Below are 10,620 nucleotides of genomic sequence, written 5' to 3' on the forward strand. Positions count from 1 at the left end.
TTCCATTGCAATTTAAGAGAATATAATTGCTTGCCTTCTTTTGTAAATAATGGCAATGACATCTGACCCTCTCTAGCATGTCATCCAAGACACTGGCAATTTATTTTCAAATTTATGACACTGCAAAAAGGTGAAAAGGGCCCTTTAAAGGGACTAACTTTCCAAAACGTGTATCCATTTTCACATTCCATTCCAGACCATGCCACATAACACAGTGAACGATTTGGTGACTAAATTGATTTGTTTATGAAAGTCCTTCTTATTATGTAAATTGAACAGACTATGAGCTATAGTATTAAACATTTATCACAGCTAAAGCACCAGCTGCCCACTGACTGATCAAATACAGCAACCTGAGCCACTGACTACAGCAATGATTCAATCAGAAATTTCCATTTGCCAATCAAACACATGTGTGTGTGTGTGTGTGTGTGTGTGTGTGTGTGTGTGTGTGTGTGTGTGTGTGTGTGTGTGTGTGTGTTTGTGTGTGTGTGTGTGTGTGTGTGGATGATGAAAACGTGTGGAGTGGCTCAAAATATTATCTGATCTGATTCTCATTTCAAAAATCCTCCTTCATCATTATTATGCAACCTATATATTCTTTTAAAAAGTGCTTTTAGCTTGAGAACTCCTCCTCCATGGTTGTCATGTTGAAAAGAGGAAATTAGTTTTGCATTGAGAGCACAGGCTACAAGGTGAGTTATTAAACCTAGAAATCTCTGACTAGCAGCTGATAATCAACTACTGTACGTCTTGTGCGAGAGCTGTTAATCCCCTTAATTACAACAAATGATATGGCTCTTTTGTATAATGCTGTATAAAGAAGTCTTGCTTTGCTAGTTAATGTCCCTTTAAATTATTCAACAAAATACATGCAAATATCACCCTAAGTCTAACATAGACTATAATAGCAACCCCGGAAAGTACCTCTTGGCAAAAGAAGCCCTTTGTTGGCACAGTGGGAGTAGCATCACTGCTTTGAGTGTTGAGTTTTCAGTCTGATGCCCCCACAAAGTGCTCTTATATTTTGGTTTAATACCACACCGCAATTTTCTCATGCTGCCTCTCCTCAGTAGAAATATTTTTAACACGCCTAACACGTATTTTGTTTTATTAATGTTAGAAGTACATGGCTTGGGAGAAAGCAATACATATTTGTGGAAATACTCTTAAAAACTTATTTACACATCCTCAATAGCTATTGATTTTTTCCTGGTAGAGATAATTGTAATTCCTTAGCTGCTGGTGCATCACCTCAGCAGACAGCCAGTCAGCCAGTCAGCAATGCAAGCAAGTCCGTCAATCAAGTACGCCAATCTTCCAGTAAAACATCCCACCTGCAGTCAACAGCAACCTTGTGAATTAGCAAAACAAATAGGCAGTCAGCCTCCGACTCAGGCAGTCAGTCAAACATTTTCTTGCATCATTGTTTTCCTAATTAATCAGAGACATAAACAAAAAGCATCTGGTGTACCACCGGAGAGAAAACACAATGTGATTTTTTCATGATGCTGTTCCAAATACCTTCAGGGCAAAATCATCAAACAAGTATTGAACTGTTATTGAACATATGGAAGCACGTAATTGTAATGCAGCATAGTCTCACATGCCAAGTCTTCTATCCTTGTTTAAAAAATATTTATATATGTAAACACAAAAAGCAAGAGGAACACTTAGTCACTTGCTCAAAAACACTTATAGACAAGTAATTTACTCATTGACATTGTGGAGCTTGCTAAATGATGCACATTGGGTACAGTTCAGTGTCCCAGTTTACCCTAATTTTTCAAAAGTGACTTTCACCCAGAGTTCCTAAAACTTCAAATAATGCTGGATTTTCAGTTTCAAGAGAAAAGAAAACACCACCTACCACACAAACAGTAAACTTGGTTCCCTTCAGCTCAGAATATGCTCCCAGTAGCAGGAGGTGAAAATAAGGAAAGGAAACACCAACAAATTGGTTATTATTATACATGAGAGTCCAGTTAGCAGCACACAAATAATGGTGTGGTTGCTTGGTGTGATTTTGAATTAAATAACGAGCCCTACTTGTTGCCCTGCTCCCATGTTGTTGAACAGATGCCAATTTATTATAACCCATTTTCTCCAATTCCAGAGGCCTACCAAAGAGCAGACACAAAATTGACCCAGTTCAAAAGCAGATTTTTGCTTAATCCAAATGGCTTTTAGTGATTTCTTCAATTCCAATGCAAAAAGACTGTCTGACTACTCTGCAAATGTGAAAGAACATGTGAAAACATCAGAACATAAATCATGACCCCTCTAAGTCTTATTTCTCCAAAAATTGACTGTGCCTGTAACAGAGAAGTAGCGTGCATGTGTGTGAAAGTGTAGTCTGATCACTTAAGAAGCAGTGATGGTGTATGAAGTATGCTTTTGCATTTGTGAGATAGAAAGCGTACAAGAGAGGAAAAAAGCAGGATGGGAGAGCAGAGACTGTGTCTGGTATGTTTTGTTGAGCGATAAAAGAGCCGCCCCTAGAGACTGCAGAGGAGACTGCGTCACACAGAAGACACTCTTCAGGAAGATTGGTTGTAGGTTAGATCTAACCCCAACAGCAGCTCTTGCGGGGAATTCTACATCTGATGAATGAAATCTTTTTTCCCTTTATCTTTCCTTCCTTTGTTCCTTTCTTAATTTTTTCTTTCCTTCCTGTCTGGTTGTTCTTTCACTCCATCGACTTATTCTTCCTAAAATAAGCTCTGATTCAGAATCGAATTAAAAACTAAAATTGAACATACTTAATATAAAATAGAAGACTATGAAATATAATAAACCTCAAGGATATCCACTCTAAAAAAAGATCATAAAAGTGACTGCAATACTACTTCCTAGTGGCCTAATCTCCCTGCATGGCCCTGGTCATTTCAAAGCCCCCAGGCACTGATGCAAAATGATAATCACCCATAATCTGCAGTTTATGGTTCGGACAATTAGTTCAGACATATAAACTCCTTCTCTCCTCCCCGTCCCGTCTTTTCATCAAGTTTTATTTGCTACTCATCACACGATTATGAAGCAAAAACTAGGCTGAGGACAGTTCATAAGTCCATGACAAAAAACACAAATGATGGGTCAGCTTTAATTTAGATTATTACAGCAGTTTTATTCAAGTGTCACATTTTTGGCTTAGTTAATCTTCTGGTGAAAATGGGGTAAATCTGCAGTGATATCAAAGGCCTTTAAACTTCAATCAAAAGAGTGGGATAAGAATTCAATCAAAGATCTCATGTCTTTTTTTTCTACTTCCCATATATCTTTCCCCCAATCTCTGCATGTCTGTCCATCCCTGCTGCCTGGCTGGTTCAGCAACTTCTGTAACTTTACTAACTCCAATTTCTTACTCCAGTTTACAACAAAGTTCCTAGATTTAAACTAAACAGAATTAATCTATTAAAATCTAGCAATTAAAATACACAAGGCAGTAAATCAATAAAAGGCCCTGGCAACAGTGACTCATGTTATTAATTAGAATTAAGCTGCTAAATTTCTCCGTTTTTTAGGAGGGCCAAGTCTTCACTGAATGAGGGGCACTGTTGATGTAAACCAAATCTCTCATTTTCTCCTGCACACATACCTTCCTGCTCATTATTGACAGATTTGACATGGACTTCTGACCAAAACCAGAAATAAATTACACCAAACTCAAAAGCAAATTTCATTAACTTCCTGTTACTGATGAAGACAAAAGACTGAGGATGTAGAGCATACACACTCAATGCACATCACCAACACATACTTACTAAATCTAAATAATCCTCTGCTTTTTAAAATGATGTTGTCACTGAGGGCAGACTTAATCCAGAGCTTTTATTTATAAAGTGGAGGAAGATATAACCTTAATATCCTTCTTAAACACAACCGGATTTAAGATTCAAGTGTGTGTAAGTGACTACGCGTTTATGAAAAGAGAGAGTTTGAATGGCTCAATTTTAACAGCCAAATCGTTTTTCAAAAAGTGCATATTTAATGAAAAGGGAGACAAATAAATGATTTAAAATATACTTTATATATGTTAAAGCCTCTGACATTGTTCAGCGGGAAAAAAAAAACCCTACTAAAAAGCAGCTGTTCCTTGTCTGCATCGTATTTAAGCACAGGCACAAAAAGTCTCTCTCTTGCCTTATTTTTTCCACTCCAAAGCATTGTTTAGTTTGTAGTGAAATCACATTGAATAACTTATTTATATATTACCTTCTTAGACATAGTTGGAGGGTAGGTTAGCAGCCAACTGGAAGGGGCACAGGTTTAAAGAAGAGAATCAAACCCAAGTAATCACAGATGCCTCCTAAACTAAGCTAAAAAGTCTCCAATTCACACTTTGCCGAGTTTAAAGCTCAATCTGAGTGAGCGTTTACTGATCGAAGATTTAAGCCATGGCCCGAGGACATATTTCATTAAGAGAAGTTATTACATTGCTGTTCTGTGACAAGTTGTCCCTGGTGCTGAGGCAAGAGGATTTCACAGGTCCCCGCTCTGTACCCTGATACTTTTTCCGCATAAATTTGGGCAGCACTAACCAGAAGATTAGAGACCTGAGCTCAGCACCAGAAGATTACCAGTTCGAATCCTCAGACGAGCTTTGAAAATGTGTATGGGGAAAGAAGGGAAGCACTACTTTATCCGTCCTAAAAAAGTGTCATTTAGGATTGGCCTTGGGCGAGGCACTTGACCCTCATCTTCTGTACTCAGGTTCCAATAGTAAAGTCCCGAACTGTATTTGGACTTAGCAGCTTCTTAGTATGACAGAAAGGGAGTGTGAGTGTGAAGCAGAGCATCACTGAAAAGGTGAACACACTGTGAAGACCTTCTATAACGTAATAAAAACCTTCAAAAAGTAGGATTTTCTGAGTTTTGGCAAACAGACTTACTATCATCTGTCCAGCCCATGTTCTGAAGTATAATCCAGATGTGGAACCATTCTTTCAATTAGTTTTACTTAAGGCATCCTGGAGTGCAGTAGAGACTGGGGATTTGGACATAGGAAAATCCTAATGGTTTGATTATGCCGAAGAAAATCAGTTTGCCTTAGTGAAGGAAGCTATCTATTTCAATAGGAACAATGTAGCTCAAATCCAACCCAGAATAGATACAAAATATGACAGTGATGGGGTCTAGTCCACATCATGTATTGTTTGTTTCACTCTTTTCATCAAGAAATCTCAAGAAAAACACAATTTCTTTAAAAAACGGATTTAAAAAGTAATATTTCTTCCCCTCTATGCAGCCACATTGTGTGAAGTCTGAAAGTGAAATGTAACTGCTGGTCTTTGCTTGTGTTACTTGTCACAGAACACTTATTATATAAATAACATGTGCTCACACACAACTCCAGAAGAACTGTCTCCTGAGATTACACTGTTCCATTCAGTGTAACAAAAAAAGACGAACGAGTGTCTTTTATGCTCTTCACCCATGAAAGAAAGCAACGGTTAAAAAAAACATGGAAATCACAAATGGCCGTCCCTGGGGGACAGCAGCGATGTGTTAGGAGTGTTGTTGTTGAGTTTTGTTTGCTTTATTGCTTTTGAATTGTTAATGATAATGCAAGAGCAGAAGTTACCCACTCCTCAGTGACTAAACGTCACCCATGGTTTGATGGAGAAATTTAGTGTAATAATCATAAACAGACAGGAAACGTCAAGTAACTGAAGTAAAACTTAAGTATACATATGAGAAGCACCATTACAGCTGCTTTGTATTACATCAATTGTTTAGTTTTTTTGAAACAAAAACCAGGCATTTGGAGTTTTTGGGAGTTTGGGAGTTATTGATCACTTTAAACATATAGTCTTCTCTTCTGTTGAGTTTCCTCTAGTCAGTAAAAAACTTAATTGTCAGTTCTCAGATTCGTGCCCCTTAAATCAATGTCAGATCGACTGAATACCAGTATGCCTGTTACACATTGTAGGAACACTACCAAGCATGGCAATGGTATATGATTCACTTGCAATTCAGCCCAGTGTCAGCAGAAGTAATGTGAGGCATTGCACACAAAAAATGCTCTGATCAAAAAAAGGAACAATCATTAAAAACAATATGTTTCCACAACAACACCTGTGAGAATCAGGAAACAGGCAAGCAAAACTTACATGTACCCTGCAGTTAAAGTTTCACTATGATCAGTTTACTCCTAGAACATTTGATTTAAAATGGTTGTAATCAATTGTTTTTATAATAACAATGTATCATATGATTGTGTGTCATGTCAGAGGCTCATAGTTATGAACCTACAGCGAATTATAAGACAGCTTTGCAGCTCCTCTCAGATTTATGGAGCTTTATACTGTAGCTGGCTTCAGGTCATTGTTTAGCTGTCTGCATCTTGACTGTTTTGGTTCACTTTCACTGCACTCATAGTGTTGTTTTTGGCCACAGCAGTCAGTGCTTCAGAAATTTAAAAAAAAAAATTGTACTCTCCCTGCTCATCACCAAGCAGCAAGCAGACACAGTTTGCGACTAGCTGGTTAACGCTATGTAGTATTTAGCAGCTAAGTAGCCATTTTTCACTCGGGTGTTTATGGAGACAGACCATGAATATTAGACTTACATTTAGCAAGTGCACCTTCAATTAAGATTGGGATTGGCTAAACTGGAGATTGTTAGCTGCTTATCTGTCTGATCAGGAAAAGAAAAACTGTATTTAGAATGAGTGATATTTAACACCAGTGAAGGTGAGAGGGGGGCAATCTTTGACAGAAGGCTAGAGTGAGAGATTTGATTGATTGTCATGTTACAGTATAGTTGTCATTATGTCAGAAGGTTTTGTAAGAGAAGGTGAAAATATGAGTAGAAGGAGAAAATGAAGACGAAACATCCAACCTGATCTCACAGAAATACGTGAAAGAAACATTAGTGCCAATGGACTCTGCAAATATTCCTTCAGAGAAATAGCGGAGAGTCAGAAGACACTTCATGCATTAAACTGATTGATTCAAAATTTCTGTTGGTCTGTGTGTTTAGAGAACACAGAACCCAAGAGACCGGGCTGGCGAGGGAGAGAAAGATCAATGGTGTTTTAAAAGAAAGAAAAAAGAAGAATGAAGTAGAGGTCTACCGTAACAGAAAGAGAGAAAGAACGAGCAAAGTGAGATCGAGTACATGTGTCAGTGAGATGGTGTGGGGGCATACATTTGAATAGATGGCTTTTGATGAAATATGCAAGACAGTGAAAAGAATAAACAATGCATCAACTCTCAAACACATACTGCACCAAGATAAATCAATTTGCCCTTTATCACATATCTGCTTAGTATTGATTTTCATGATATGAGATGATGTTCCTGTTCTTTTTCTGATATGATTTTTTTAGACAGCCGCAATATCCTGCTTCCCAAGTTTAATTTAAAATGAAAGCGTTGATACTTTATAATTTCAACTACATATAAATAAATTATAAAATTAATTTGATTTGATTAATATTTTCCAGCTCTGAGTTAACCTGTCACACACACACACACACACACGCACACACACACACGCACACACATACACACACACACACACACACACACACACACACACACAGGGCCGTTTCAAGCAAAATTAACTTGGAGGCCCCCCCACCACCACCGCCCACCGACGCCGACACCCCCTGGACCACAGCAAAAAAAACCTACGCCCCGCCTGCCCAAAGCCTACAGGAACCACAGCATAGACACACTGTTGAAGTTCAACCACACATTATATCAATACAATATTTCTTAACAGTGCAAATACTGCTTACAAATGTTGCATATAGGCTACTGCACACATAGTATGTTTACTTATTTTATTTGAACATTTGCAATCAACATATAAACAAACTGCAAATTCGGTATTAAATATAAAATCCAACATAGATAAAAGTACACACACACATATAAGATTAACCGTTAAAAAATATGCAAAATATGTACATCTGCTATTTGCGAGCCTTAGCTTCAGCAAAGGCAACCACAATGTCCTCCATGTCCAAAGACCTGCGAACATCACGCTCAATTGACATAACGGCCAGTCCTTAGGGCTGGGGCGACGCGTCGACGTAATCGATTACGCTGACGCAAAAAATACGTCGATGCAAAAACTGTGCGTCGATGCGTCGTTTGAAAACAAAAAACGAGTAGCGGTAGAGGCAGCAGCAACGCAAGTGAGTCAGTTGACTCTGATCAATGTAAAAAACGAACTCGTAATTCTGTACCTGGCTGCCACATCAATGCTAACATTCCTCCACTCCAATGCATGACTACATCATGTCTTGGATTAAACACACACACTACACACACATAGACACACATTACACACCGTATTCTAGAGTGAAAAGGCAGAGTGTATGTTCCTATGAATGAAGAGCAGTTTATCCTCTTAACGCACGCTGTTCCTCTTACGGGACAGACGGATGTTAGTAGGTAGCGACACGTTCTTCTGAATGTTTTAAACAGCAACCCTTAAACATATATATTCATGCCGTGCATTGTTAGAAAGCTTAGATTGTCCTGATTCATTCAAGACCACTCACCAATTATATGGTTGCTCACAGCCGTAATAGTATTAGCAATTAGCTCGGCTAGCCACTCAGCTAAAGTAAGAACAGCTATAATGCCTACATACCTTCAAAGTCTTCCCTTTATCCACAACGATCATCTTATGACTCAGGACTTTCTGTACAGCTCGCCAAATATCCATTCTTGTGAAATATGAAATCCGTTTCCATAAAACCGAAATACTTTCCTCAATATGTCAACATGTATTTAGTCCAACACGTAACGTAATAACACAAATAACAAACCATACACGGTCCGTTTATGTCATTTCCTGACCTGCACGTCCATCTCAGAGTACACGTGACTAGATGTCTACAACCGTGAGCCTCTTCTGCTTCTGACGACACCACTCACAAGCCAATCAGTGCTCAGGCAGTACATGCCTCCAAAGCCAATGAGGACATGTGACCGACGACAACGACAACTAGGCTTTGATTGACAGCTGTTCCAGCCTATGGAAATATTCGGTGAAATGAAGTTGATAACCTTTTAGCCAATAGTCTGAGGTTTCCATCGGTGTATGACGTCGTTTAAGCTAAAAACATAAAAAATAGGGGCGTGTATTAAGTGGTTATATTTTGTTGGTTTAAAAAGAACACTGCTGCTGTTTATATTTCAACTACGAACTAGGAACATAGATTCCGGGGAACATAGGTACAGTGTGGGGGGCCCCCTTGAGGGGGATTCCGATAACAGTGTCGCTGCACTTTCCTGCATTGACCATCACAGCATTAAAGGGACGCGCACACAGTTTGCCGTTGCATTCAATTCAAAACCAGTCGTTGTCTGGGGGCCCCCGGCCAGCTCGGGGCCCCAGGCAATTGCTTGGTTTGCCTGTACTGTTGCGACGGGCCTGCACACACACACACACACACACACACACACACACACACACACACACCAAAAGCAACAAAACTGAGAAGACATCACAAATCTATATTGTCAGCAGAAGCTCATAACCATCTCTGACAATGAAATGCAAACAGTCTGACCTCTTCTTCCCACTATATATACAGTATATATTGCATTTCACAGGCCTTTAGATATTGCCCCCATGACAATATCATTTCAAGAGAGAAAAACAATTACATTTTCTTCAACTTAAAGGCTGCTGAGATCATCTCTTTCTGCACTGCCCAGGACCTAACCACTCATCTCATCTTTATCTTGTGTATCAACCAAAAGGCTAACTTGGCCTAAAAACAGAAGAATCAGTGACACGCTTTGGTCTTTTTCCATAAGGAGTACAGTATGTATGCCTGATGACGCCTAAACAAGGTTTCTCTCTCGTCGTCAAACTGAGCACAGTGCCAGTTAAAACATAAGAGCCTGAGTAAAATTATGCACAATGAAACTATCAAATATTTTCAAGTTGTTCCCTTTAATAAAGCCATCTACAGGTATTTTGACCACTAAAGGAGTGCGAGCGCCCTCCTGCCACTTGTGGTCTTGATCAGTTTTTTAAATTTTTTGACAAACAGAGCTTCAAATAAGCAAAAAAGCTTCTGCCACATTATCATTTTCTCTGTGTATTTCTTTTGTAGCGATCAATGTTCTTACACGTTTAAGCATTGCCTAAGCATCTGATCAACATCAAAGTGTTTGCTGAACTGTCTTCCTGACCTCATCACATGCTGTGTTCAAGCCCTCTCTCTGCATACATCAAAAATAACCCATGCGCATACAGTAGCGCTGAGAGTGAGGCCCCATTTTGCCTGCCAAACCCTAGTTAATGCTGGTATCTGCACCACAGGGAGCTCAGAAATCTCCTCCCTGGTGGCATTACTGGGCACCATCTGCATCATCCCTCCCAGCGCCTGGCAGAGCCCACAGCAGCTCCCCATGAAACCCTCCAGCAGTTTCTGAGAGGTCAGTACAGTTACTGCTCTTCTTTCTCTACCCCGAGGTGACAGGTTGTGCTCCAACTTTGAGATTTACACAGAAATCTGCCATGGGGTTGTAACACTCACTAGTGGAAATTTTCAAAATCATTTTTTGGATGACTTTCTCCCACCTCACCCCCATTCTTAAGCCTTAAATCTTGTAATACACCATCCACTAATGTATACCTTAACGG

The sequence above is a fragment of the Scomber japonicus genome, chromosome 21 (assembly GCF_027409825.1).
Source record: "Scomber japonicus isolate fScoJap1 chromosome 21, fScoJap1.pri, whole genome shotgun sequence".
In the NCBI taxonomy this organism is placed as follows: domain Eukaryota; kingdom Metazoa; phylum Chordata; class Actinopteri; order Scombriformes; family Scombridae; genus Scomber; species Scomber japonicus.